The sequence below is a fragment of the Cannabis sativa genome, chromosome 5, assembly GCF_029168945.1.
Source record: "Cannabis sativa cultivar Pink pepper isolate KNU-18-1 chromosome 5, ASM2916894v1, whole genome shotgun sequence".
In the NCBI taxonomy this organism is placed as follows: Eukaryota; Viridiplantae; Streptophyta; class Magnoliopsida; order Rosales; family Cannabaceae; genus Cannabis; species Cannabis sativa.
Genome location: NC_083605.1, coordinates 6,612,814 through 6,618,450, shown reverse-complemented (window position 1 = coordinate 6,618,450; position 5,637 = coordinate 6,612,814).

The window sequence follows — 5,637 nt, the reverse complement described above, 5'->3', positions numbered from 1 at the left end:
ATATATATATATATATATATATATATAAAGGAGAAAAATAAGATGGTGACATAGCGCTCTATAATCATCCAAAATATTTTTATCTATTCTCTTCTTATTTTAATTTTTTATCACGTTTATAAATATTATTATTTTTTGAATTTTTTTTATTAAATTTATAATATTGTTTTATTAATTAATTAAAAAATAAAAAATTAAATTGAAAAAAAAAACTATACACGTGATTATTACTTTATATTATTATTATAAATCAATATATACGATTCATTTATATATCTATATAAATTTATGTGGTACTTTAAAATAGCTTTATTCAACTCTTTTCTTTTTTTTCCATATTTTCAAATTAATTAATCTAAAAAAACTAATCTACTTTACCCTCTAAAAATCTCTCTCTCTCTATATATATATATCTATATAAAGGAGAAGTATGAGGCGGTGACATGGCGGTCAAAAATCTCTCTGAAGCTATTTTTCTTTTTTCTCTTTAATTCTCACTTTTTTAATATTTTATTAGAGCATAAATTTATAAATTAATATTTTACTATTATTTTAAAAAATTTCTATAAAAATATCTATATTAAATTAATTATTTTTTTTAAAAAATACATAATAATAAATATAAAGTAAATTAATAATATTAAATTAAATAATTATTCAATCTATATATCTATCTATCTATCTATCTAATTCTATTGTTTAGGGTATGTTTAGGATGATGATGTGGCAGTTTAACAAGTTAGTAATCTACTTTTTATTTTATTTTTTTTTATTTATTTTGTGGGGTTTCTTTCCTTTTTTTAATTATTTTTTTGAAACAGCCTTCATAATTTTTTTTACTGGCCTATATTATTTCAAATGATTGAGGAGAAAAATGAGACGGTAACATGGCACTTTAAAATCTCTCCAAAGCTATTTTTCTCTTCTCTCCTTAATTCTCTCATTTTTAATATTTTATTAGAGTATAAATTTACAAATTGATATTTTACTATTATTTTAATAAATTTTCCATAAAAATATCTAGCATAAACTAATTATTTTTTTTTAAAAAAAAAGGAGAAGAATGAGGCGGTGACATGACACTTTAAATCTCTCCAAAGCTATTATTCTCTCCTCTCCTAATATTTTATTAGAGTATAAATCTACAAATTGATATTTTACTATTATTTTAATAAATTTTCCATAAAATATCTAGCATATTTAATTATTATCTTTTTTTTTTAAAAAAAAAAACACTATATACATAATAACATCCCACGTTCTTCTTCTTCTTCTTCTTCTTCTTCTTCTTCTTCTTCTTCTTCTTCTTCTTCTTCTTCTTCTTCTTCTTCTTCTTCTTCTTCTTCTTCTTCTTCTTCTTCTTATTATTATTATTATTATTATTATTATTATTATTATTATTATTATTATTATTATTATCATCAATCATTAATATATCTATATATTTATATAAGACGATGACATGACGCTCTAAAATTGTACGTTATATTTATTATAATTATTATTCTTATTAATCATTAATATCTCTATATTTATATGAGGTGGTGACATGACGCTCCAAAATCGTAGCAATCATCAATATCTACATATTTATATAAGCCAAAATAATAGCGAGTTAGTGAGATACGGTGATGATAACAAATAATATACAATAATGAGAATAATTTTGAATGATCGAGATATACAGAAGAGTGTTATATGAACTATGTCAGGCTTCCATTATATATAAAAAAAAAGAGATTTTGCACTTACATGTCAAGCTGACCCGTTTGTAAACCCAACTTCTCATATTATTCAAATAAAAATTATATGAAAAGTAGAAATGTTAAACTTTTTTAAACACCTGCCACGAAACGCGGGTTGTTAACTAGTTCAAATATAAAATTTAAAAAATATACTTGTACATAAAAAATCTTTGAGCAAGAAAAAAAGCTCTGCTAGGGTTCTGACTTTAGAATTCTTCTGGTGCCATGGTGGGTTGGGCCGACCACGTAAGGCTTCTTCTCCGGGGAAGGTGAGTGGTTTTTAGAGGCAAGGGAAAAGGAATGTTGCGATTAAGAAATGGGGTCCTACATCATCGGATTTGGTGCTTAAAACTAAATTGATGGCAGAGGTTTTGGGTGTTGAAGCTCTGTCAGTTTCGGACTTGGACGAAGATGAGAAAGTGGAAGGGGAGAACACTGTTAAAACAATTGAAAATGTGGCTGATGTGGTGTCTCGTAGATCCACATACAGGCAATTAGCTCAGGAGGTGCGATCAGACTTCAGAAGTTTTTTGGAAGCAGATAATCAGTGTGAACAACAGCTACAAGCAGGTAACATGATTTTTCCACCAATCTTACATAAACTGCCTGAGTGTTCTGTTATTAGAAATTTAAGTGGAGAATTTGGAGAATTTAAGACAGGAAGAACAACAGGTAGAGTTAAGATTGAGTCAGATGATATCCAGGAAGAGATTGAGTATTGGCATTCTGCTATGTATTGGGTGCTAACCCACCTGTGGGTGCCTTTAATGGGTTTGCTAGGAGAGTTCGGAAAGGAAAAGGAGTGGATAAAGTATGATTGCTAAAACCAGGAATTTTTATTGTTAGATTTCAGGCCAGCAACACAAGGGATGAAATAATGCAAGATGGTTTTCTATTTTTTGATAGGAAGCATATTGCTATGAAAAGATGGGATCCCATAACTGATTTCAGCAAAGAGGATGTCTTCTCGGTACCTACATGGATTTAGTTTCATGGACTTGAATTGAAATATTGGGGGGAGCGATCTTTATTCAAGATGGTGGGACAATTGGGGAAGCCAATCATGGTGGATTCAGTTACTAAAAATAGAGATAGGCTAAAGTTTCCAAGGATTTTGGTGGAAGTCCAAATGTTTTAGGATTTTCCTGAGATTATTTCCTTTCATAATGAATTAGATCAAGAAATTGAGGTGATGGTGACATTTGAATGGATTCATGTGCTATGCAAAGAGTGGAAACATTTAGGCCTTCTAGCAGAAGTATGTAGAAAGAAGGAAAAGCCACAAGTCACAAAGACAAAGCAGATATGGGTGAAAAAGAAGCACAGAACAGAGGGGGAAAAGGACAAATGTGAGGTTAAGGTTGATGAAGAGGGGTTTCAACAAGCCAAGAAAAAATAGAAAAAGCCTATAGAGGAAAATCAACTGTTGGTGATTTCTAATAATTTTTAGGTGCTGGAAAATGAAGGGTAATGTTCAAAAAATTTGCTAGAAACTGAAAAAGAATCTCGGCTAGAAGGTGATAATGTCATTACTCAAGGAGGGGGAGATCTTCCTATTTCAAATGGATAGAATTTTGAGCTGGAATGTCAGAAGAATAAACAAACTGAATAAGAAATTATAGGTTAAGCATTTAATCTCTAAAATGAAAGTAGGTTTAGTTGGCTTGCTCGAGACGAGAGTTAAAGCTCCTAAGTTGGGAGCTTAATACTTAAATATGTTTTAGCGGTGGTGTTTTATGACTAATAATGCTTGGCATCCCGGTGGTAGAATAGTGGTTAGTTGGAATCCGCTAATGTTTCATGTGGATATAAAAATTTGTTCAAGTCAATTAATTCATTTGGAGGTAAAGGTGAGAAAGGAGATTTTTCAAGTTTCCTTTGTGTATGGAATGTGTTATAGTGAGATTTCCTCACCTAGAAACTCAAGATCGGACTCCTATTAAAAAGACATGTGTATTCACTTTCCTCGAGGAGAGCTGAGATGTCGATGAGAGACCCCTCGAATAAGAACCTCGCCTTAACCAGATCCAGCGAGATGATGCAAACATGACAGAGTCTAATCGCACTTATATGGCTCGCGTAATGCAGGACCAAGGAATGGTTTTAAGCTTCCATGTACCAGGGTATATGCAAGTATCCCCGAAATCCTCCTGCGAAATCATAGAGATTGATTCTCTATTCTGCGAGCTGGTCCCGTTGACCCAACAACCTTGATAAACCGATACAGATTCGCATATCTTGGTTCTATCAGCTCATTACAAGATGTCCGTATAAGCGACTTTAAGAGGATGCAGACATCCTAGACTCGACTAGTCCTGAATGTATCTCAAGCCTGTGAGCTTATGTAAGAATGATGAAGAGTTTAGGAAAAAGATTTGGCAAGAGCTTATAGATCTAGCTCAAGGGTTTCATGTTCCTTGGTGATGATGGGAGACTTTAATGAGGTATTAAGTGTGGATGAAAGAGTTGGGGAGAGGGTGAAGCTTCACAAAATTAACAGTCCAAAGTTGTGTGGAGGTCTGTAAAATGGAGGATATTAAATATTCAGGTAATTTTTTTACCTGGAATAATAAACAAGAGAAAAAGGGGAGAATTTACTCAAAGATAGACAGAATTATGGGTAACCAGTTATGGTTCCAAAAATTAAGTTCGGCTGAGGTGATTTTCCTACCAGTTTGTAGTTTTGATCACAGCCCATGAATTTTAATTGTCCATCCTGAGATAAGAGTGGGAAAATTCCATTCAAGTATTTTAGTATGTGGAATAAGGCACTGGGATTTCATGAGAAGATCAAGTGTAGCTGGGATGCTCCCATTGAAGGAGCTGTGATGTATCGGCTGGTGCATAAGCTGAAAAGATTAAAGCTTGTGCTTAAAGAGATCAATAAAGAACGATTTCTGACATTCAACAAAGGGATGAGCATGCTAATCAAATTTTAACTGATTGTCAGAAAGAACGGCAGTGATTTCCATTGTGTGGAGAGCGGATTGAAAAAGAGAGGCAAGCTAGAACAAACTATCAAACTATACACACGGCAATGCTTTCCTTTCTTCATCAGAAAGCCAAGGTGAGTTGGCTTAAAAAGGGATAAAAATACTGCTGTTTTTCATGCATCTATCTGAGCACGAAGGGCTGCAAATAGAATCTACTCAATCACAGATATGAAAGGAAAATGGACAGATCAACCAGAAAAGGTAAGTAATGTATTTCTCCATTATTATCATGAGTTATTGGGAACTGAAATGGAGAATCGGAGGGGAGTCTCATCTAGTATAATAAAGCAGGTGCCGATTGTCATAGATCAACATAAACAGATTCTCCGAACAAGCTTCACTCAAGAAGAAATAAAACAAGTAGTATTTGCTATTCCAGAAGCAAAAGCACCAGGTCCCGATGGTCTTAGTAGCTCTTTTTGCCAAGACAATTGGGATTTGGTAGGAAATGAAGTTAGTGTTGCGGTGATGGATTTTTTGCAGACATGGAAACTTTTGAAAGAATTGAACACTACAGTTCTTACACTAGTACCTAAGACTCAATGTCCAACAAACGCAAGTGAATATCGACCAATAACATGTTGTAATATTATTCACAAAGTTACAACAAAGTTTATTTGTTCAAAATTAAGGACTATATTTCCAGATCTAATATATCAAAATCAAAGTAGCTTTGTGCAAGGTCGATACATTGCCTACAACATCATGGTATGCTAAGATCTTGTGAGACATTATGGAAGGATGAATTCTAGATCCAACTGTATGATTTAATTGGACATAAAGAAGGCTTATGACACAGTGGAATGTTATTTTATTAAAGAAGTTCTGCAAGCTTTTGAATTTCCCTCAGAGTTTATCCATTTAGTCATGAATTGTATCAAGTCCCCTTGATACAGTTT